General features: G+C 37.9%; 1 long non-coding RNA gene across 5 annotated transcripts in view; it reads left to right on the forward strand.

Moving 5' to 3' along the window:
* The window catches only part of LOC106803817 (uncharacterized), a 36,513-nt gene extending 17,174 nt beyond the window's left edge, over positions 1-19,339 (forward strand). Inside the window, exons 2-8 of one of the 5 annotated variants that reach the window (XR_015550726.1) lie at positions 1,479-1,571; positions 7,976-8,111; positions 9,501-9,709; positions 9,987-10,306; positions 10,665-10,796; positions 11,899-13,793; positions 18,995-19,339. This is a non-coding gene — a long non-coding RNA (uncharacterized LOC106803817). Of the gene's footprint in view, positions 1-49; positions 80-1,478; positions 1,572-7,975; positions 8,112-9,500; positions 9,710-9,986; positions 10,307-10,664; positions 10,797-11,898 lie in introns of all 5 variants that reach the window. The other 4 variants (XR_015550727.1, XR_015550725.1, XR_015550729.1 and 1 more) reach the window with 4 other exon arrangements.
* The last annotated feature ends 6,278 nt before the right edge of the window (positions 19,340-25,617 follow it).

Genomic DNA, 25,617 nt, shown 5'->3' on the forward strand with positions numbered 1-25,617 from the left:
TTTGTAGCTATTAAGTAATTTTTTCCCTGTTCTATTTTCTTTCTTTTAGATGCTACCCATAGAACAGTCAGAGGGTCCTGTAAGTCTCCTTTCCTGTTCCCACCTCATCTGCAATTTATATATATATATCATCATATGAGTTAACCAACAGAATTATAGAATTAATGTATACCTGGCTCCATGCTAGGTTATACTGAAGTGAGGGGTGGAAATGATATAGTCCTATATAATCTCATCCCTGAGATGGTTGTATTGTTGAGGAGCTACTATAAGCACACTTTAAATAACTAAATGATAATCAAGTGCTGTCTTGTGTGTATTATAAGTTATAGAGTTTTAAAAAGGGAGCCCACTTGGGTTTGAAGTTGATAGGATAAGCTTAAAGAAGGAGATGGGTTTACTTTTTCTCTTTGGTTCAGGATATGATTAATATTGCAGCCATCTGCAGTAGTCCAGTTGGTTTATTTTAAATGTCATTTGATTTTTACCTCTTTTGGAGGCATGGCAAGAGATAAGGCTTAGCCATTGTGTTTGGCTGTATGCCAAGGCTGGCAAATCGTCGATTGTTAAATCTCATTATAAACTTGAGCTTTTCAAAGTTCAAGTATGGGGGGTATAAAGATGATTCGGTTGTTCATTGTACCTTTTTATTCTGTCTCTGCCCAAGAACAGATGAGAGTAGTGATGCCTTTTTAGTTTGAGATATTTGTGGAACCTGTTTGGCAAGAGGGCAATGGAGAAGTATAAGTTTTATAAGAAAACCCATGACCTTGCCTACTTTATGATGAAGTTGAAATACTTTCTTCCCCTTTGTCTTTTTCAACAGGTACCTTGGTAAGCTAAAAAGCTTAGCCTCCCTGATGTAAAACAAACACAAAGGTCCAGCTTAAAAAATATTAACATCAAATTTGAAACATTTTTTGTGCACATCCATGTATCCTAGCAGGAGCAAGAAGAACCATATTAATGAGCTGGACTTTTCTCTTACTGCCCATTTTAATTAAATCCATATTTTCTCACAGCCTGTTCCCTCCCCACTGGCCCCCATGCCTAAAGACATTATTTGTCTGACTAACTGGGGGTAATATACAAATGGTCCTGAGCCTTCTTGGAAACGTGGTCTATGCCACTGTTTCTCAAACTGAAGTAATTTGTCAGGATGAAACACCTTTTAAAGGAACAAAATTTTTTGAGATCCTAAAGAATATGTGTTTTGAGGAACACTGACTTAAGAAAGTTATTTGAAATGTAAACATGATTTCTAATTCAAGATATCTTTGTCAAAGATATATAATGTTTTATATAATATATGTAGGACTTGGGGATCCATGAGAATATATCCACAAACCCCCAGGGTTCTTATCACCCCAATTTGAGAAACACTGGTCTACACTTATGAAATCTTTTATTGCTACTAATCAAATCATCATTCAATATTAACATACAACCATAACTATCTACTGGAATTTTTTTTAAAGGGATGAATTCTCAGCCGGTTCTATACTCCCACTCAAGAGGAAGGATGGATCAATTTTAGGTGGATTGAAGCCTGCACTAGACAGCATCCAAAGGTGAATCTTGGAGTTGTATTTCAATTCATTGCTTGAAATAAATTCTCTAGCAATTGTAAAAAGGGATGCTCTGGAAATGTGGGCCACTTCAAAATTGAGATAATCCTTGTGTTAATATATATTTATTGGACCAGGCACTGGAATAAATAGCAAAACCAAAGACATGATTTCTGTCAAGGAATTTGCTATGTGATGGAAGATGCAGAAATGAACAAGTCATTATGGTGTTGGGCAATTTGATGAGTATCATAAAAATGCTGAGAAGTTCTGTGGGGCATAGAGGAAGAAGAGTGGGGGGGTACATTCTTACTGAGCAAAGTGATGGCAAGGGGAAAATGCAAGGTGTGCCTAGGGAGTACCTTGGTCAGTTGGCTCAGGGGATGTATAAGCTGGGGGCTTACAGGCACTACTGCACTATTCCTTGCTTTTTGCAAGGGCATTTTAATGAAGCTCATGTTCTCTTAGATGGAGTGAATCACTGTTCTTTTTCATGGGTTTGGGGGCAGAAGGAGATGCTGGCAAAATTATGAAAAAGTTCTGAAATGGGAATAGGAACACCTAGCCTGGCTCTAACCTTGGATCAAATCACTATGCATCTAAACTTCACTGTCTAAGAACTGCTGATGAATTAAGACAAGGACTTGAATTAAATACCTCAATTCCTAAAAATGACATTTTGTCATTTGGAAAATTTTCAAGGGGTTGAAAAAGAAAGCACTTAAATTTTTTTGGCATTTCTCTAAATGGTTATTGTGATTTCTGACTTTCCTCCTTATAGAACCTTAATATATAGGTTGGAGGAAGTTTTCTGACCCCGGTTTTGTGTATCTTTTCCCATATCCCCCTTCAGCTTTTCTACCTATCTTTCTGTAACCCATCTACACATTTCTCTAGCCACCTCTCTAAATTATACAAGATCATAGGACTCATGGCTGCTATGATTAAGCATTCATAATTTCTTTTCAGGGTTTCTGGGCCCTGGATATCAAATGTATACCTGGATGGGAGTTTGTGACTTGAAGTAAAGAATTAAAAGTTGATCTGTGGTGGCTGCTAAATTATTCTTATTTGTGAAAGTGTCCTGGGAAAATTTTCACCAGCTTAAAGAGAAGGCAACTGATTATCTGAACTGAGCTGTTCCCCCAAACTTTATATCTTGGATGGCAAAGAGTACTGATGTGTATGGTTAAACAGAGCGAATACCTTCCTCTGCCTCAAGTCTTACAAACTGGATTGGAAAAAAACTTGATTTTCCCACTACCATATTTTTGCCTACAGACAAGTAGCATTTAATACTAGTCTCCTTCAAAATCCAACTCAAGTTGGCTCTTAAGTATTTGTTTGAGACTTAGCTGATCTGCTGAATTTAACAAGTTAAACTTCAATGGCCATGCACATTTATACATCGCTGTATTGGTGCCATTGTGTTGGCTATGTTTTTATTGATGATTTAGACTTTACTAGATTGCTCTTCCTTGACCTCTCCAAGTTAGAGCCCTGAGACATGTTATGTTAGGCTCCTTGTGTATCCTGTATAAATGAGTTTAATAAAGAACTCTTTCTTTACTGTTTGATGCCTACATTGGAAATGAGCTCTTGATTTCTTCATGTTAAGATGAGAGATTGAAACAAAATTTAAATTTGACTAGTGCTAGATTTCTTAGATGATAGATATTATTTTGTTTGACCAATTAGAATGCTCTTCTTCTAGTTTTCCTGGAAATAGTAGAGGCTATGCAACAGACCTAAGTATTACCCTCTTATTGCATAAAATATATAATCAAATGCTTGTAACAATTTCAAAATAGGGATATGTCTGGGAAATCAGTGTACCTGAGTCCTGTTATAAAATGTCTGAGTTACTTAATCCATAGCTTTGAAAACTTTTGGCATACTATATTTTATGCTATGTTTGTTGATGTGATGGCCATTGTGCAGTGTTGGTGTGCAATTACTCTACAATCTATATATCATTAAAGTTTTCCAGCCTTTCATACCTCCCTTGACTGAAAACTAGCTATTAATTCACTGCCTTCTCTTTATAATGGATTGACTAGGTCCTTCCAGGAAATCTGTTGATGAACAAGAACAAGAGTTTAATTGCTAATGTTTTTTTTTTAATGACTTTTTGATATTATGGATACTTGAATATTTGGGCCTTATATATTTCAGCTTTAAAACTGACTGCAATTAAAACCCTATAAACAGAAAACAGAGCAAGTCTTTGGGCCAGATTTGCAAACAATGATGGTAGCAAAATCCGGAACATATAATTACCAGTTCTCAGGTTCCATTTTGCTTGCTTTTTTAAAACTCTGCATTTTATAAGCCTTCAGCATCTGGTTGGGAGATTTTTAAAAAAATATTATTTTAGAACAGTTTTATAGATTTACAGAGTGATTCTAAAGATAGTACAGAGAGAGTTACTGTATACTCCACAACCAATTTTCCATATTATTAACATCTTATAGTACTATAGTACATTTGTTACAATTAGTGAACCAATATTGATACATTATTATTAACTAAAGACCATACTTTATTCACATTTCCTCAGTTTTTCCCTAATGTTCTTTTTATGTTCCAGGATCCCATCTAGGATACCACATTGCATCTAGTGGTCATGTCCTCCTTAGGATCCTCTTGGTTACGACAGTTTCTCAGACTTTCCTTGTTTTTGATTGCCTTAACAGTTTTGAGGACTAATGGTCAAGTATTCTGTAGAATGTCCCTCTATTGGGATTTGTCTGATGTTCTTCTCATGACTAGACTGGGTTTATAAATTTTGGGGAGGAAGACCACAGAAGTAGACTGCAATTCTTATTTCTCCAGAGTACGTACTATCAACCTGACATAACCACTGTTGATGTTGACAGTGATCACCTGGCTAAACGTACAGTTTGTCAGGCTTCTCCACTACTTGTAAAATTATTATTTTTTTCCCTTTTCATACTGTAGTCTTTGGAAGGAAGCCACTAAGTGCAGCCAACACTTAAGGAATGGCAAGTTATGCTCCATTTCTTAGATGGTTTACTATCTACATAAATTATTTGGAATTCTTCTACACAGGAAATGTCTTTTGTCCCCAATTTACATATTTATTCAGTCATTCATTTATATCAGTATGGACTCATGGATATTTATTTTACACTCTGGGTTATAGTCCAATACTGTATTTTGTTCAGATTGTTCCAGCTTTGGCCAATATGAGTTCTTTCAGTTGGCTCCTTTGACATAACCTCATCATTGTGAGTTCTTTCTTTTGTGTTTGAGCACTTTCTTACTTTTTGGCACTACAAGATGTTCCAGGCTCATTTGTATATCTCCTATCCCAGTCCTAGAATCTGCAGTTTCTCCAAGGAGCCCTGATTCTTTTTATTGGAGAAGAGTATTAGAAATCAAGATCTGGGTGCTATGTGTGCTCATTGCTACTGGGGTGTCATTGCTTCAAAACCCTCTCAGTTGATAAGAGCGAGGAGATATATGCATGCATATTAACTCGTATATGTACCTATCTATAAATATTTATATATATAACCATCTGTATCTATTTTAAGCTAAGCATGGGTTCATTCAGATGTCTCCAACACTAATCTGTTACCACATGAATCGTTATAGTCTTCTCTCCTTGCTTATCTGTTATCTCCGACTTGACTTGGTTGGGAGATTTTTTTTTATGTTCATATTAGGGTAGATGAGTGTTTGACAGTTGCCTCTATAGTTAAGTTTAGGAAGAGTTTAGCTGTAGGTTGATTAAAAGTTCTTGAAACTAAAAATGACTGTTCTTCCCTAAATGTTTCTGCTAGTTTTGAAACTTATAATAGGTTGCAGAAAAAAACTTGATCTTAAGAACCAGGATCTATCCCAGTTTCTGCATTTTGCCCCTCATTTTCAGATTCAGTTACTCTGGTGCAGCCAGGTCAGCTGTTCCTTGGGTATGCATTTCTTCTTCCAGTTTTTTTCTGAGAGCTAAAGTACCGTGAGACCACTGGAGGTGGGGAGGGAGGGGAAAGGCATGTTCATAAGTAGGGCAGGGAAGATCCATTTAGTGACCTCCTGCTAGTCTTTCAAAGTGCCTATTTAAGACCCAAGGAGTAGGTTCATTCCTTGGCAATATGTTACCGAAATGCCATTTTCAGTGTTTTAATTTTATTCAAGCTAATTGGTGTGCTTATTTTAAAACGTGCTCTGAGTAATATGATTGTCACATGTATTGCATCTGGATTAGTAACGACATAAGTTTGTATTGGGCATAATTTTAATATTTTATGTTAGATGTTGAGACACTGTTTCTGAAATCTGTGTAACAAAGTTTGACAGTAGAGAGCTCTTATCTCAAATTTTTCCTTTATTTCTTCCAACATTTTATTATGAACATTTTCAGAAAAGTTGAAAGGTTTATATAGTGAACACTGGCATACTCACCATTTAGATTCTATAATTAATATTTTGCTATATTAGATTAAACTTTTCCTTTAAAAATAAAAAAAAAATTCTTATGCACCCTTTAAGTTCATGGAAATAACTTTTAAGCTAAAGGGTATGAACAAAATAGGAATAAAATCATTTTGCTTAGATCTATAGTACAACCATAAAACACAGCGAGTGTACAAAAATAGTAGTAAATAAATGGCTACTAAAATGTGAAAATGGTACTATTATGGTATTGCTTCTTTGCAGTGTAACATGTATCTGCTGTCACGTGCTGTGACACTGGTTGGTTAATGCACTTAACCAAATTGCTCTTTTCAAATTGCTGCAAAATCTTGTTATTATAGCACATAGCAGTGCTATTTGTCTTTCATTTGGCACAAGACACATTTATATATTGTTTTCCTCAGTTCTTAAGCTCCAGGCAACAAAACTATTACCATTTACCACCAATCTGGGAATGCAATCCTCCATTATGAGGTAGTCATCTAGCTGATCCAGACTATTTTTATGGTAAAATATAAATATGGTAAAAATTTTATGGAAAGCTCCTGTACCCCCTGAGAATCCTTGCGCAGACCCCAGAGTTAGAAGACATCTGAATTGAGAGAAGACCTGGGTTTAAGTACCACTCGGCCACCTACTAGTAGTGTAACATTGAGGGAGTCTCATCTTCTGGGCTCCCGGTTTCTTTATCTAGAGCATGAAAATGTTGGATAACATGATCATTGATATCCTTTCTAGCTGTGATGGTTCTCCAGCTGGAGTATTTGAACCAGCTGGCTGGCTATGCTACTTGGTTTTTATGTCTAAAGTACCTTGACATTTTGTTGGGCTACAAGATGACAGATAAAGAGTCTCAAAATTCTTCTCAATGAATATTGAACCCTAATGAAATGTATGGTTCTGTACCAGTTCCAAAATGTAATGACTTTCTCTAGCCTTAGATTCCCTTTAAGGGAAAGGGAATGCTCCTTGAATATGTCAGCACTATAATGACAAAACTAGAGGGCTTTGATGCTAAAGCAGCCATACTCAGTAAATATGGTTCAGAGTGGCTCAGAAGATCTAGTTCTTTCCTTTTAAATACCTTAACAAGGAGTGTGTAAATGAATTTGAGCTTTGATCCATCAATTTAAGAATTCGAGTAAATTTACTTGCACATGGAGTGTACATTTATCATCATTAATGGGGTTTCAGGAAGGAGCGGAGTAAATACGTATAAATATGTATGAACTGCCATGTTTAACTGGAAGCCTATATTTGGGGATGAAGTATCTAATCTTAGGTTAAACAAGGATGGGGAAGGATGTTGCCAAGGGATTTTGAAGCCTGTTCTGCTCATATTGAGAACATCATAGAATATCACTTTGGCTTTACTGGACATCTTATCTGGAGAATAGAGTTGAATAAGTGATCTTCCACATACTACTGTTAGAATTTGTTTGATACTGGCATAAAGGTCCTTATGGTAATTCCTGATCAGGAATCTGGAAACCATACCTGGTGCTTTCTACACCATACTATAACATATAAAGTGTTTTCAAGATTGCAAACTTGGCTTAGACCTGCTTCAGTGAGCTCCTATCCTACAGTAAAGGCAGCTAGCCAATTATTAAAAATGGTCAAGGCAATTGTACCTCCTTGCCAGTAGTAGCAGTTGCTCTGCTACCCTGTATCTTGCAGTATTTTCAGCAAGATGATGACCTTTAGGCCACAAATTTAGTCAGCCTTTAATAAGGTGGGTATTGGTTTGACCCATATTTCCATTTAGTTCTTTTTCTACACTTGCCTAATCCTTCTTTTATACTGCCAGTGCTCGCCATTACAGGACCTTAGGGAGACCAAACAGGCTAGAGAGGAGAGACAGGAGACATCTATATCTAATGTTTCAGGTTAATGCTTCCTAGTGTTTTTTGTTGAGGTTTTCTCAACAGTTTTGTATCCTCCTGAGCCCTGTCTTTCTTCTTAAGGACATTTGAGCACGTGAGACCTGAGGACTGCAGGCAGCTCTAAGAAGCTCTACATTGATCAGATCTTTCCTTTTGAGAATCTGGATAAGCTCCAACTAGTCAAAGAGGATGGCTTGCAGGCCACCTGGAGAAAAAGGTAGTTTGGGGAGCTCATGCTTGTGGGAACTCTGTCTTTGGCTTTAAGGGCTTTTAACTTCCTGCCACTCTCCTTTTTAAAACAGAATATGAGCTAGTTCTTATCAATTCCTACAATTTTTTTTTGGCTTATACACATACATTTTAACTTTCCAGAATGAGTTTCATCTATTATTTCATTTATCCTTCAGAGCTAGGCTCCTTTGAAGTCTGTAAGGACAAGCATCTTGATCTCCATTTCATAAATGAAGATTGAGAGATGCAAAACAATAAATTACTTCCTTTCACATCTCGTAGCTACTTAGCAGGAGAGAGAGAGAATGAGCCTATGCCTTATGTTTAGTAGGCCTTGAAATTATTTCCACCTTCCTTTGGCAGACTAGTGGTAAGTGCTGAGGGTTTGTTGATGACTAGTACCAACTTGATCTGTGTCATAGCCGTTTTGGCAGGCCTAATTCCATTGTCACTGTCATTCTCTTGTTTTAAGAAGTTGAGGGTTTGTTAAATTTGAAAAACCATGAAATTGCTAAAAGGTAGAATAACAGACCCAAGGGCCTGTGTAAGCTACTTACTGGATCCCTAGCCTTCTGTACCTTTTTTTCCTTTTGTGTAGATTTGCTTAGCTATTGTGATACCTGGGGTTTTATATGCCTATAACAATTCTTGATTTCTCTGAATATCCTGGGACTCTGGTGGTGCCATATTTATATAAAGCTGTTCAAGAAATGTACCATGTGGATTGAGTAGAAAACAATTCTGTTTACCTTGGCAATGCTCCAGCATCTTGCTACTTAACTTACAAATTAAAAGAGGGGAATGATGCAAAACTAGGTGAGAGAGAGGCACTTTGAAGTACATTGCTCAGTTCTTAAAATAGTGCTTTATAAAAGAAGCCCGAGGCACTGTGAAGAATTCTTACAGAACTCAGAGAGTCAGACCACATTGTAGCTTTTCTAAGTGGCTTGATGGCTCTCTTGGTTGAGAAAGCTTTAGCTTCTTCTGTTATTTTCAACTGCTTGATTTCTTGACCTTCACTATATTTTATGATGAGAACACCAGGACATTAATAATCCACAGTCTAGAGGATTGCTCATCAGTGGACACTGGAGAATAAAGCACAGTATGGGAATTTTGGTAATTATTCAGCTCTTAATTGCTCTTGGAAATGAGGGAAAATATAAGGAAAGGAGCTGGAATGAATAGAAGAATTTGCATGTTGCTAGGCTGGTAGCTAGAATATAGAGTTCTACACAGTTCTAACTCTCCATCCCTCAATCCATCTGAAGAAAAGGGTAGACAAAGTTTAATTTAACCACTAGTTGCTCATTGGGACAGACTTTCCTAGTGTATTGCATTTCAATAATTTATTTTTCTTTTGTCTCTTCTCCAGATCTTCCTCAGAAGAATAGGCTTGTTGCTTTACGGTGTTAGTGACCCATTCCCCTTGACGATCCCTAGGTGGAGATGGGGCGTGAGGATCCTCCAGGGGAAAAGCTCACTACCACTGGGCAACAACCCTAGGCCAGGAGGTTCCATCAAGATTCTTTCCTGGGCCCAGGTAGGAAGATGAAGTCTCAAGACAACTACCACACATCAGAGGTGGGTAACGTGTCCCTAAAAACATAATAAGTAGTCTTTAATTTTGATCTTGTTTTGCAGTATACATTGCACTTAGCTTTCCACTGAGATTGTTTTCATCATTATCAACTGTGTTTGCTTTGGTAAAAACAGCTCCCTAACTAACCTGGGAAACAACTGGGTGTGAGATGGGTGAGAGTGATGATGTGAAGAGAGTAGCAGGCTGCATGAGTTAGGGTTTTAGGGTGGGACTATAGTATTTGGGAGAGGCTTACAGCTAAATTGTTCTTTCTTTTAGGAGAATGTGGACAACAACTGCCACATCTGTGACTTTGATCATGGGCAAATCATCATTCTGGACCTTCTCATCCCCAAAATCTCCCTTGAGGCCCTGTTGGAGAACTTTGCTAGTCATTTACGTACTTCAAGATGCCTTGAGATATCTGTGGGATGAAATACAAAACAAGCTCTTTGATAAGATAAATAATTATATCTTTTTATGCCATGCTTGCTGATTGATGGAAGGCTCACAACTACAAATGGGAACCTGACCAGAAATGGCACAAAATTATCTATTGTCAGGGAGGATCTAAAGAACCACAACCCTGCATACTCTAGGTCAGTGATGAGAGAAGCTGATTAAGGGGAGGTAGATTGGGAGATAGAGGTAACTATTCCGTGTAGTAAGTCCTGATTGTACAGGCTTTGTACAGATTAGTATTCCTGTAAAGGAATAAGGCTATGATTGATGGTGATGTTTCCAATGGCTCACCAAGTGTTATTAGGCAGGACATTTTCCTATTTATGCCGTAGTTTCCTATTCTGTTGAATCAGGAAGTTATATTTTATCTCTAAGGACCTAAAGCTTCAATTTATATCTATAGCTCATGAATTTGAATCTTCCCATAACTCTAGTGCAATACTCAGTTAGTACTTCTTTATGGCATTTATATGGTTTCCCTCTTGTTTTTTGTAGCTCCTGATTGTTCCCTTCATATCTGCCAAATCATTGTCCTTCCCAAAAGCAGTACAGGGAACAAGAAATCTGAACACACCAAAAGAAGATCAACATGCCTGGCACCCTAGCATTTAAAAATAGCAGAATGAAGTAAGTTGTTGGTGTTGTAATCCCGTGAGGATCACTTTAGAACTAATAGCTGTTTGTTGGGGGTTCGTGTGGGATGGGGTATGGTGGCCTAATGTGTAATGTGGGGCAAATGTGAGATGGGAGAATGATCAAATCTGTATCACCAGCTGGGTGCACTGAAGCAACTCAAAAGACATGACAGTCTGCGTACCAGTTTTGTCACAGAGTAATTTAGTTTCACCTAGTCTGTTCTTTATCTTTTCTGCATAGATCCCTTGCCAGTCTTAGAGGCCTAAACATATAGAAACCTAAGACAAAGACTTTTTGTTTTTTGCTGAGAGGATGGCCCTTTCTCACCTTCTATCGTGAGAGAATCTATCTGCAATTAGATTTGGTGTTAAAGGAAACCCAGTCCCTGAAGCTGCCATTGTAATTGTGAAGGGTGTGCAAATCAAGTCAGTTTTCTAAAGAGATGGGGAAAGGTGAAGCTATAAAATGAGGAGATTGACTAGGTGCTCTCTAAGGGCCCTTTATTATGATATTCACTCATCTGTGGCATCTTGTTTGGCTCTCTGGAAATCCTTCTAAACAGTTGTAGCAGAATGTTAAGAGGCACACATTCTGTGTTTAAATCCTCTGCCACTCATTAGGTGATGGCCTTTGGTAATTTAGAATCTCTGATTAGACTTGTCTGTGAAGGTTAAATGAAATCATGTATGTAAAGTGGTTAGTATACTGTCTGGCACATGGTAAGTATAAAGGCAACCCAAGAACTTTCATAAGTTCATTTGACACAATACAAGTGACCACTAAGACTGTCTATTTTAGTGGCGGGCAGAATTAGCATGTTTTGGCTCTATGTAAGAAATTCCTAAGGTAAAAGTTTGTAAGTAGAAGAGCGTCTATGTTGGTGGTGGTGGTTGTTAATTATTATTATTGGTAGTAATATAAGTGGTATTGGTATAATGATAGTTTATTGTAATTATTAATGCACTTTTGGTTTTCTTGTCTTCTCTTTGTGATGTTTCTTGTGCCTGTTGTGCCCCTCACTGTATCTTGTTTCTTCTACTTCTTACCCTCTTCCTCTGAATGTCTGCCTTTGCTTATGTCTTTCATTCATAAGTGTGTATTTCTTTGCTTGTCTATTTCTTCCTTGAATGTCTTTGCTCTTTCTTCTCTATCTAAAGGGTGTCTTACCTATTTCCATGATTCTCTTGCTAGTTTCTTCTCTGTGTATCTTTGTCTCAGTGTCTTTTTTCTTCCTAAGAGTGGTCTGTGCCTTGTCTTAGATGTGTCTCTCTTTTCATTTTGTTACTGATTCTCTTTGCTCTCCTAGATCTGGCTCTTTTTTCACTGTTCTTCCCTTTGTGTCTCTGAGTCACATACTGTGTGCTTTTTGCTCACATCTTATTCTGTCTCTCTCTCTTCTTTTTCTCTTTGTGAATTCTGATTGTTTGTCACCTCCTCCCTTTCTTGTTGGTTTGACATTTTATGTTTGTCTGATTCTGGCCTTCCTTCTGCTGTTTCTACTCCTTATCTCACATTTCTCTTCTCTACATATCCTTTCTGCCTCTCTTGGGCCGTTTTCTCTTTTTTTCCTGCTTTGTGTGCCTCAGTGTCTCTTTGCTCTTTGTGATTTTCCATTTGAGCATTCATCTCTCCGTTTTTCGTTTCTTCTCTGCTTTTTCCCTTCTACTCACCTTTGAGTATTTCAGCCTCCTCATGAGTCTGTGTCTGCCCCTCTTTGATTTCATGCAGTCCTCTCTCCTTGCATATTTATTGTGCATGTGTATGTTTGTGCTCATGTGTGTGTGTTTGTTTGTGCTTGTGACAAAGGGGCTTCCTAACCCCTTCCCAGTAGATGCAGAGTGTCAGCTATCAAAATAAACATTGCAGAGCTGTTCCTTATGCCAGGCTTCCCTGTGAGATGATCCAAGACCAGTAGAAGGCCAAGAGTCAAAACTGAAGTAAAACCCAAGACCTAAGATGGACAGAAGGTGGAAGGTCCATAATGGATAGAAGGCCCAAAGTAGAAGACAGATGGTTTGAGACTTGAGTCCTGAAGACTAAAATGGAATACCCATGTCCCAGGATAGATGGAATCCTCAGGCCTGAGACCATCAGAAGCCGTGAGAGCCACAATGTACAGAAGGTGGCCCTTATTGTATAGAAGACCTGACTCAGTTGGATGGGAGGCTCAAGTCTTGTATTAGACAGAAGGCCGAAGACCCAGGATATGGGAGACTGAAGGCCGAAGAGCAGAGATCCATGGAAGGCCTGAGACCTAAGACACAAGGCCTAAGACCTAAGATAAAAAGCCTTAGCTTAGACACCTAAGACCCAGGGTTGGAAGGCCTCAGACACATGTAAAGACCTAGGACTCAAGCCTCTCTAGATGGACAGAAGGCCCAAGAGAGACATATATATCTGAAGACTAAATTAGGCAGGAAGCTGGAGGCCCATGACCTAAAATCCAGGAAGAATAGAAGCCCCAAGACCAGAGGAAATTCAAAGAGGAGAACCCTAAACCTCAGCTCTTTTCTATTGCTATTCTCCCTACTCTTGGACATTTTCAGTTCTCCCTTTCCAGTTCTCATATCTCCATTTAATCGCACTTCTTTTGAGATATCTTTTTTGATGTTGCTATTACTTTAAGGAAACATATCTTTAGATCAGCAGTATTATGCCTGGGCCGGTCTTAAGCCAGTTTTTATCAGTTTTGAGCTATATAGCAAGTTTTTGGTATTTTTTTTAAACTTACATTTCTCTTCATCTCCACTCTACATGAAAAGAGACATATATAGATGACATTGTATTTCAGTCCTCCCTTTTCCTCAGAAGCTCTAGGCTGATGAGAAGAGGAAAGCATCAGGCTGTTGGGGAAAATATAGTGCCAGGCTATCTAGAGAAAATGTGAAGAGATGCTCCTGGCCAATGAGAAGAATTAGACAAGAAATATGAGAAATGCCAGCCTGCTAAGAAGCACCAACCAGCAGCACCTTACTTCTTTGAGCTTGGGTGAGCAGGATTCCTGGGGTTTTGGATTCCTAGTGATGGTTACAAAAAAGATGATTGGGCCTGGGACAGAGTGAGGCCCCAAGGAGACAGCCTGAACTCCCTGCTCATAGTAGTGGCCTAGTAATTTGGTAGACTTTGCCAACCTGCCCCTGGGTTTAATACCCACCTCTAGGCTTAAAGGTGAGAGAACTTGGGAATATTTAGCAGATTTAATCCTTTCCTTTTTTTCCCCCTTACCATGAGGGAAAATAATTTAAATGATTGAGAATATATATGAAAGCACTGTAAGACACACAAGAAAACAAGGTGTTCTCATTAATAGTATATTGGCAGCCATGCACAGCTAACATTTGAAAGTGTACTGTCACTTGTGAAGCATTATGTAAATCAGGGGTCATCATACCCTTTCTGTAAAGCGTAAATGTCAGATGGTAAACATTTTAGTTCTTTGTGGGCCATATAGTCTCTTGCATTTTTTTACAACCCTTTAAAAAGGAAAAACTATTTTTAGCTTGTGAACGAAGTGGATTTGGTCTGTGGGCCATAGTTTATCACTGCTGATGTAAATGCCAGAGATTAATAATATTAATTTTCTTCTGTGCACCTGTTCCTGTGATCACATCCAGGTTACCTGAAGAAAAATATGTGGATGTGCTTTGTAAACTATAAAGCACATAAAAACTTACAAGTTTCAGAGTTGATGAATGAATATTGATTACTAGTATATACATTCTACTGTGCTATGCACTGTGGATACAAAGATTTAAAAAAGCATGAATAAAGTGCTTTATCAAAAGTATGTAATACCATGCAGATATTAGGAATTAAGTGCTTGATAAATGATTAATTTGTATATATGTGGCCATTGTGTTTCTGCTGCTATGGTGATTTTGAGTAAAAATACAGTATTTCAGGAAGCAGAAAAGAAAACACATAGAAACTGCTTTTAAACTATAAAATATACTGCAGACACAGAATTAAGCTATTTTGATCACTTATAATGTGCCAGATACCATGCTAGGCACTACAGATGTCCAAAGGAAAAAAAGTCTTCTCATTATCGAATTAAAAATTTCAGATAAGAAGTGCATGTTAAAGTGCTTTGTAAACTAAAGCACTATATAAATACCAATGGGCTACATGTTTATGAATGAATGAATAAATATTAATTGCCTTTTATGTGCCAGTTATTGTTTTGGGTACTGTGAAATCCAGGATAATGCTCCCAAGTAAGAAGAAGGAGGTTTATGCCCTATATTATTTAGATGTAAGGAATTAGATATTGCTTATTTTAATTAATCAAGACTTTACTGGTGATGTCAAATTAAATCATTATATTATTATAATAAATATATTATTATATATTTTCCTATGTTACAGGAAAATGTAATTGAGATTATGCTTTCTAAACTATAAAGAGCTATATAAATATAAGACATTAGTTTTCTGTGTGAATAAAACTTTCTGTGAGATAGACATTATCTCTACAAAATTCTCATTGTGTGGTTGACCCATTATGAGAAAGGTAACATAAATAGTTATACAAACTGAAGGTTTAAGTACCTGTTAAATGAATGAATTGATATCAGTTGCCTACTATGTGTACTCACTATTACAGGCACTAAAGAGATACACAAATTTATTATTTCATTGGGCCTACAGCTGAGAATAAAGCAGTATATATGTTAGCATTTTGTGAACTTAAAAGCACCATATAAATGTAACTATTGACTTTCTCATGTGGTGTGGAGTACTAGGCTTATAAAATTTTATCACAGATATCATTATACTATGAAAAAAAGTTCTAAAAAACTTGAGGAAGGATTGTTAACTGTTGAACACTCTGATTATATGTGTAAAGGATTAAATGGCTGAAGAATGCAAGACTGGATAATTATTGTCTACTATGTGCCAGTCTCCTTGCTAGGCATCAAGGTACAAAGATAAACCATCATTATTGTGTCCTGGGTAGCAGACAATAATGTATAAAATTAATTTATAAGTCTGAAACTACCATACATATATAAGCAATATGTGCTGAATGAACATTGATTATTTACTCTCTCATCCCTAGAGATAGCAACTGGGGATACAAAAATTGATTATCATTATTATAGAACTTACAACAGAGATCTGTGTGTAAATTTACAAAATCTACTATTCTATATAGATATAAGGAGTTAACTGTTCGCTTAATGAATGATTACTGATTACTTTCTATAGGAGGCTCAGAACTGCACATGCCCTAGGATATAAAAATGATTTTATCCTTATGGGGTGCTCACAGGAGGAAATGAGGTTATTAGCTGTGAGATCCAAACTAAAAGTAAAAGTGACTTAACCACTGCTAAGCTTATTCAGTGATGAAAACATGGGAAAAATGGAATTGTGCAAGGCAGTATGCTAAATGCTGAGCTAGGCTGAAAGATAAAATCCAGACCAGAAGGCTACTTGCTCCTTGGCCTGACTGAATAGATGGGAATTTTTTTTTTAAAAGCAAGACGTTGTGGTTCTCCATCAGTTTTTTAAATGCTGAATGCTGAAGATGGAGGTGAATTAGATCCACCTTGGCCTGGTTTAGAGACATTAAAGGCATAAAAATAAATGGCTCAGGTTTGCTTTTAGACTCATTAATAAACAGAGCATCTTTTATATAGAATACATCATTCTAGGTCCTGAGCATAAGAGAAGTGAACTGGGTGCAGTCTAAAGAGCATTAGATCACAGACCACTGCTGAAGATATGAAAACATCTTTGATTTTTTGAGTAAATATTTGAATGCCTGTTCTCTGGAAGGTACTATGCTAGATGAATTAGTTGAACAGGTCCAGAAAACCCATTGATTTGCCTTGGAGATTAAAAAAGAGAAAAAAAAAGGCATAGTTCATTCATTATAAAATGAAGGCGTTTTTCGTAGTTCTAGAAAGTCCTTAACATCATTTGCTCATTGACCTAGTTTGAAGCTAGAAGACTGATAAAAGGGCTGAAGGTTTGTCCTTTAATTCATTAATTTAACATTCTGCTTTTATTATAGTTAAATGGTTTAAGATGAGAATTAAGATGAAACAACTGGTTTTAAAAGTATTTGCTCATTGGTTTGGTTTAGAGTCAAGAGGCCCCTTGAGCAATAAAAAAGATTCTTTTTAGATTTTCCATATTTTGTAAAAATTTATTCACTCTGAATAAAGTACTGTTCTTATGTGCTGAGGAGAATGAAGAGATTTAAAAGACCTAGACCAAAATGCACTTTAATCTCACTAGCTTATGGTGGAAACAGAAGAACGAATTTAATAAGAGACGGCTGTTCTTTCATTAGTTGAAAAAACTTCCTTGAGTAGCTGTGATATTAAGACACTGAAAAGGAATGATTAAATAGATCATCTTCTCTTTGGCATGTTTTGTAGAGTGGGAATAACAGAACTTTTTATTTATTCATTCATACAAACATTGAAGAAAGTGATGCTAAATGAAATAGATCTAGTACAAAAGGCACTTTGTCTTGGAGATGCAATAAAAAAATAAGAAATGGGAAATGGAATGAAACTCTTCATTAAGCAGAAGTGTCTATTTCAAGGCATTGTGTTAATTCCCAGATAGAAAACAAAAAAGATCTTGACTGAAAGACACTTGCTTTTTAATTGGCTTGGAGACTAAAATATAAGAGAGATGTTATTGTCCATTCATTTTTTCATTTAGTCATTCACTCTACAAGTGTATTTGAGTGCCTATTGTGTATAAAGTCCTTTGCTAGGTTTTCACTTGGCCCCAGAGACATGAAAAAATGAATGCCTTCTCAGAGAACTTTTAAAACTTTCCTTTTGGTCTGTTTTCTGGTTAGGGGCATGGCTTAGTCCCTGAATTACATTGTGTTGCTTGATTCCTACTCCATATTTCTGCTACCACTCTGGCCACTACAATAAGCAGGGTTTTCTACTGAACTTCCTCCTTAAGTTGCAGGAACCCTCCTTATAATAGATACTTCATTTTTCCTAGCCCATCCCTCATGAAAAATGGCTGTGACCACTGCTGGGCAGAAGGAGGGATGGCAAACAACTAATTCCCAAACCCCAGTTTCTTTGGTACCAGCCTTGGGGAACCACTCAAACTCGAGCCACAATTGGTTTTGAAACACATTTACCAGTTTTGTCTGTTTTCAATTCTTTACCTTTTACATTCTGACAAATATACACTGCCTAAATAGATCTCTTTGAAGAACAAACCTCGGATAGTACATAGCAAGATTGGAGATGGAGACATGATTTCTCTTTTGTAACAGCTGCCCAATTTACATCTTAGAAATCTCCTTCTCACCATCAAACCTGCTCAAGAAAGGACTTATTATAGTAGAATAATCTCAGTGGATGAAAATAGCTTAACAATTTTATCATGCTTACTTTTTAAGAATAATAAAAATTGGAAGTAATTGGCAAAAATTGGAGGGAAAAAATACAAAAAAACACACCTAAATCCAGGCCTAACTGGGCTTTGACTTTTTCTATTTTTAAATCACTCACAGAGGGTGGGATAGGAGGAAGAGTGAAAGAAAAGGTCAAACCTGTTTCCAAGAGCAGCCTGCCTTTGTTCTGAATTGGTCTTAAGAGGCTTACTACCTCCAGGTCTAACTTGGGGATTGCTTTTTCTAGTTGAATGCAATTCCAGTAACTGGTCATTGTTGAGGTGAGGACAAACTCCTTTGTCCTAACTCATTTCTAAAGTTTTTGAGAAACAATTTTTGGCTGAATAGTTATCAACTAAGCCTTGGGTTAGATAATTATGGGGTTTATTTATTAAATCAATGTGACCTGTCCATCATAAGGTTGTCTTAAAGCTAAAGTCAAAATTCACTGCAAAGGAAGAAGACCTTATTGTTCACTGTAATTCATACATACTTTCAAAGCATCTAAACTTTAGTTTATGTGGCAAGCCAACAATAACATCCATAAATGGAGAAGGAAATAGATGAATGGCAAAGGATAATTGGCAGAGAGATCAAAGTTGAAGAGGATTTGGGTGTAATGTTTCTAGTTTTCACTTTGTACATTTTTATTTATGCATCACATACATCCGAAATATTAATAGTGTTTGGCTTTTAATACGTGGTATCAGCTGGACTCAGTAATACCCCTTTCTTGAGATGGGGATGGGGGCTGCATTACTGGGAAATGGAAAGGAGAAAGTAACTAAAAGCCTTCCTTTCACAGTTTCTGGCATCGTTAAGACTACCACTACTGGTAAAACAAGAATAAGAGAACATTCCATCATCATCTGATTTTTGTGGCATAAATGAAGTTGTGAACCAATCCGTTTTTAAAGGAAATGGCTTTGTCTCTACCCTTCAACCTCAAAGGGAACCTATTCCAAAATGCTCCGATAAATAGAAGACACACTTTGACTTGTGAACTGATGTGAAATGCAGAATCTTTGCGCCTTGAATGTTTTGAAGATTGAAAAATCTTGCTCAGCATGAGTGAACACCCAAAAGCAGCTGAGATGAATTGGGGAGTATGTTGTCTGATGTCAAATAAAATGTACTGTTTTGAAAACTTTGTATTTTGATGTGATAAGTTCATTTGTTTTTTTTTACTACCTTAATCACCTAGCTTGGGTAAATGATTTGAGGTCTCATTTCTTTCTAGCTTCATTTGCTTTGGTTAGGGATTACCAATAAGCACAAACCCAATAAATAAATGTGAGAAGCAAAAAAAGTATTGAGCAACAGGGGTGGGATAGAAGTAGGGCATAAGAAAACTATAAAGTTGTGAGAAGTAGGATGTATTCAGGAAGGAAATCACTGTAATAAAAGAAGTTAACAAGCCCAATCCCTGAGTAGGTGAAGGGATCTTTGGTGTTCCTAGAATTTTGCATGATTAAATAACCAAATGTTAGATTGGTGACTTCATAGGCATTTGACCTAGTGCGGTGTGTATAGGCAAGAGTTTCTATTCCTTTGTGAGCAATTAAGGTGGCAAGTACTGTCTTTGGAAGAAAGCCTTAAGCTATTATGTGCTAAGTGACTATTCAGTACATGTGCTTTTAATATCGATGCCTAAAGAACTCCTGCTTTACCTGTTACAGTCAAATCTTGTTATTATTAATGAGTAGGGTGTGAGGTGATAAAATTGACCTATATCCTGGTGTGTTGCTTCTGAAAAGGAATGAGCCTAGGTAGCCTTTGCTGCTTATTTCTATTTCCCTGCAAGGCTAGGTGTGTGGGACAGGGGCAAAGTCAGTGAGAAAACCCAGTGGAGAGTTTAGCACAGTTCCTTGTGAAATTATTCTTGGGTGTAATCTGTGGCTCTGACCCCTTTGGCAGCTCTGATTCCCAGGGGCTGGCTTCACCACTCCCCTTGTCATGTTTGCTGTGCTTACTCTTAGGTTTGTGGCACCTTTGGTCCTCAAAATTCTCATTCTGTGTTGTAATCTTCTACTGGAGAGGAAATGAAAAGCACCATGTCTTCTGGTTAATGGAGAAAGGTCAGACATGGCAGTTTTAAAGGAGCAGCAGGAATATTTAGAAAATGTCAAAGCATTTGATAGTTCTTTTCAGCTTTTGTTCTTTTTATGGGGTAAAGATGGGGTGACCACTATGTGCCCCTAGTTACATTTGTTTTGTTCTAGGCCAAGCCACACCCACAGATTAATTTATGTCTCTTGTCAGGTTACTCTCTACCCTTGGTCATGAGAAGTTTCCCTCCCTTGTGTTCCTTTGGAAAAGGTAGTGTTACTGGGACTAGTAGACTTAGGCAAGCTTCTACTATTTCCATTTGAAAGTTGTATAATTTAAGTTGGGTCTAAAATTGAGCCAGCCATTCTTTTTACTGTGAATGAATGGGCAGGAAAACTGCTAGTTATAGGTGCAACTTCTAAAAAAAGATGGAGGGGGCCAGGACAACCAATAGAAGGACCTTGAGACAGTTCCTAGGAATTCTACCAAATGATGGATCACCAAGACAGTTACATGGTGGCCAGGCAACCATATGAATAGGTCTCATACATTTAACCTCTCAGCTGTATTGCTTCCCTGGGCTTAGTAAAGGTGACGTTTTGAGGGGTTCTTTACTGCCAGTAGTTCCTGCGTTTGCCAGAGCCTTTCTCCCAGTACCAGCATTCCTAATGGTGATCTTCCATTTACGCACTCTGGTTTATTTTCCATGTTTACTCTGGAGCAAAATCATAGCTCTTCTTTAGAGTGCTAGAGTGAAAGCCCTCATCACTTGAATGCATAAAGAAAGATCAAAGGAATAAGGGAATGTAAAGTAGGATGGGAAAAAGTTGGATTTGAGCAGCCTTGCAGATAGCTAACTAAGGTACAACCTGTCACTTTTTGGGAACTCAGTGGTGAGGAAGCAGAATTTGCAGGTAGGATGAAAAATCTTTGTTTCTCTGGAAGAAAAATATGTAGAAGAAGAATATTAAAGGTAGGATGGGTTGTTAGGACCTCACTCTTATAATCTATAAGAAACAATTAGATGTATCCTCCAAACCTAGGATAAACCCCCACCCCTTTTCTTTTCAGAATTGTTTTAACAGTCAATCATTTCTGAAAATATCCCAGGAAGGCCAACTGCATTATAGTGAGAATAGAGGAAGAGATGTGGGATCTATCTATGGCAGTGAGCTATTGTGCCCTCCTCCCACTCCCAGGGGACATTTGGCAATAGTGCTGGAGATTAAGAAACTGCTCTTCTATTACTATGCAGATAGTCTCATCTGCATAATGTGGTAGTTTTACTCCCTCACTCCAATTAAATTCCATTGGATTTTATTTTGTTTTGGTGCACAAGGGAGTTAGCCATGTAATTCTCATTAGAGTAATTAGAATTGCATATATAAATGCACACAGTAAAGATGAAGCATCTGAAGTCCAGAGAACATGACTTGCTCAATGTCACAACGCAAACATAGCTGAGATGACTCTAGATCTAAGGTCACTTGATTTCTAAACTAGTGCTTTTCTCACTGTATATTCTGTATAACCACTTTTATGAGAAGGAGTACATTCTTACCAGGAAAGAGTTTGGGTTATGAGTAGTTTATAGTTGGGAATAATTCTCTCTAATCATAGCTAACCTCCAGCAGACTACTTCATGTCAGTATGCTTATGGGGAGATAAAGTCTTGGGGAATATCCAAAGTCATGGTTATAGTAACTGAGAGCAGGCTTGGGAATCATATTGCCTGAATTTATATGTTGCTGTTGCCACTTACTAATATGAAGTCATTAAATCTCTTAGCTTTTGTTTCCTCATCAGTAAAATGTGGATGATGGTAGTACCTGTCTCATAGAGTTGTAGTGGGTTTTAAATTAGAAAATGCATTTAAGCACAACAGTGTTTGTCACATAGCAAATGAATGCTAGATATTATAATAATTTTAGCAATATGGTTGAAGTGGGTATGACCACTTTTGGTGATTCACCCTGGCTCATTGTAAATTACTTCCTACTGGCAATGGGAGTTGGAAGACATGTGAGCATTTTCCTAAAGAATGGGCCAGAAAGCCTTGGAGAAGCCACAGTTTGCCCATGATCTTAAGGCTATTTTTATGTGTGTGCTCATCTTGGACCTGTAGGGAAGAACTTGCCATTTTTCCTGTTTGTAACTACATGGTTCCAAGGGCACAGATTCTATGCAAGTGAGAGAAGTGTGAAAAATATGTGAACCTTCCTATTGGAGGAAGGGAATTCCGTTACCTACTCTAGATCCTTCCCGCTGGGCTACAAATTAAATTGACATGAGACAGAATAACAGGAGAAAATCAAACAAAGCTTTACAACATGTATACATGGGAGGAACCCAGGAAAACCAGGTAACTCGCCAGAATGGCTGAGCTGCCAGGTTAAGTAGCATCTTCAGCTAAAGACAAAGGAGGACGTTTGGGTAGTGGTTTGGGACTTCAAAGGGGAGGAAGGCAATTCACATGGAAATGGAAAAGCAAATGTTTGGTAGATAAGAATGGGCTTAGCAAGGACCCTCACCGTCTACCTATACCCAGAGTTATCTACGGTGATGGCCTGTCCTGGAGACAAGCCTTTTATCTTAAATTCTTTTAGGCAGTTATGGGGGAGGTCAAAGTCTCTTTCAGAGTCTTTTGTTCTATCAAAGCAAAGAGACACATTTTGGGGTGGCCAATTTTGATCCCCCACACTATCAAGGAGAGGATTTGAAGCTTGGAGTTTTTTTATACCTCTTCTCCATGTGTGAATCACATTTTCTCTCAAAGCAGATGCAGGGAACTACCTAGCAAATCTTGTTATAGATGAACTGGAAAACAAATGCAGTGCTCTTCAAATCATTATGAGAATGAAGCACCTCTAGTTAAGATGAATCTTTCAATCTTAGAATGGGATTGAACCTAGAGTTGAAAGTGAAGGAGTTGTGAGGGATTTCCTTTTGGCACTGATAATAAATTTCTAGCCCTGAAGACATGAACAAAAATGGATAGTTAAGGATCCGCTTACAGAGAGTCATAATCTTTGCTCCTCCAGACACTAGAGGATCTTGCAAATGATGCCTCCCGCCCCACTGAGTGGGGGTGGTTGTGGCTCAAATCTGGTTCCAAAAACAGCAATCTGAACAGCTTGAAGGAAGATAGGAAAATATTTCATCCATCTCCCTTCTCCCCACCCTGGCCCCATGCCTCCTCTAGCTCAGAGAGGTAGGGTCTGAAGCAAGCAAAAATTAATTTTTCTTCTAATACTACTAGCCTGCTGAAACTACCAAAGTACTCTTTGCCCCCTCCACTTTCTCATTGTTACGTCTCTTTTTATATCCATTTTTTGACTGTTACTGTATCACTACAAAATGACAAGAAGTGGCTGGGGGTAGGCAAGGATTGAAATGTGGAGCTGACAATCTGAGGTCAACCCTTACTTGTACCTGCTCATGGCTGGAATCTAGTCATTGTGCTGCTCCAATCATGACCTAGAGTACTCCCAGGTGCTACTGCCTGAAGAACTGGAGGCCTTGTCTGGCATAGTAACATGGTATTTGGCGTGTGGACATAGGAGGATAGTTGAAACCTGAGTCTGCAGGGAGACAGTAAGACCATGAGGGAGAGGCAGTTGTCAGAGCACCTTAGAAGATACCATTTTATAATCCCAAATCTATCTTCTCACTGTCACCCCTTTCTTGCTTGAATAATCATTGGAAAGAATGGATCTTAGCCGGGGAGTAAGTTACTCTTGAGCTACAAGAAGTGGTGAAAAGATAACAGAAGTGGATTCTAGCTCTCCTCCCAATACTAAACTCTTGCCTCCAAAGGGAAGGGAATGAAGAAGAATATAGCTGGCACTGACTAATTTTGCTTCACTCACACTCCAACAAAAGAGACTTTCTGTAAAAGCTATTACCTGTTTTTTGATAGAGCAACTAGACATATATTTTTGGGTTCTAGGACAAGGGCTCTGGCCATGGGTAGCTAAGGGTTGAGAAGCAGGACATGAGATATGGGACTTAACTGAACTATAGCCAAATAGAAAAGACCACTGATTACTACAGATGGCAGGTTGGCTTTGGAGAGAACCCAGAATAAATAGTAAATCCCACCATTTTCAGCAGAAGAGAGTCTTCTGGAATTCAACAAGGTTCACAAAGAATAGCTCTAGTAGCAATAGCCACATTAGGCACTAGATTGGTTACCAATTGGTTAGATTGGTTACCAGTTTCCAAAAGTAAAACAGTCATACCATTAGCTCTTCTGAAAAGGTTAAGCCAAAACCAAAGGGGGAAAAAAAGCCCCAACCAACTATGACTTCCAAATCTAGTCTGGAATCAGAAGTACCTTTATTTCTTCCCTTCTATCTCTTGCCCTTTCCCTACACTGCTAAGAGAGTGCAGTGGCCAGAAGAAAGTCTGAATATCTATAAACAGCCCCTAGATTACGTAGTGAGCAAATACACCGTATGGAAAACAAAAAAAATAGAATAGCCCCTTCTAGTCAATATCACGATTATGCTAAGTCAGGCGTTTTTCCCATTTTATGCCATTCGTAATTGAGCAAGAGACAGGGCTCAATCCCCTCTTTCCAATGCCAATCTTTGCACACTTTTTCCTCTATCAAAGTTTTTTTTTACCTGTCCACCTTTGGAATAAGACATGCTGGAGGAATGACCAGTGTTAGAGGAAATAAGCCTGTAAGGGAAGGCATGGAAGAGGCAGCAGGACTTAGGATAGCAAGGAAAAGAAGGACCCCGTTATCAAGCAAGGGTTCCCATGTCCTGGAGGCCCAAAACAGATGTTAATTTGGTGAGGAGGAGAGTTTGCACATTACCTGATAGGCTGACTAACCAGATACCAATGCCATTTAGTTGCCTCTAGAACCCTTGCCCATATTCTGATCCTTTCTCACCTTAGTGTTTGTAGCTTTTACCCTGCCAAGTGCTGTCTCTGTCCATTTCCTGATAATATCTCTGAAACCCCACAATCTCACTTTTATAGAGCTAGAATTATATATAGGTAGAGCTGTATAGTGCCTGTGTGATGTGATTTCCAAGGTACAAGAAGGCCTTATTTCTCAAGCTTGTATCGCCCCTTCTTGGTAGCTAATGTCTGAAATTCGACTATCTAGAAATCAGTCTTTGATTCTTTAATATGTGATAAAGCAGGGACTATGTTTATTTTATTTTTGTACTTGCACAGAACCTAACAGCAGTGCCTTGCCCATAGGAGATGCTCAACAAATATCTGTTGAATTAGACCTAAAACTTCAGAACCCTCTAGGAGAAAACACGACTTTCACTCCACACATAAGGCAAGACCAGCTCATACATCACAGTTTTTCTCCCAAACCATGGCAGATACTATTAAACAATCCTGGCACATATT

This window comes from Ceratotherium simum, chromosome X (genome assembly GCF_057802395.1).
Source record: "Ceratotherium simum simum isolate JZ-2026a chromosome X, ASM5780239v1, whole genome shotgun sequence".
Classification (NCBI taxonomy): Eukaryota; Metazoa; Chordata; class Mammalia; order Perissodactyla; family Rhinocerotidae; genus Ceratotherium; species Ceratotherium simum.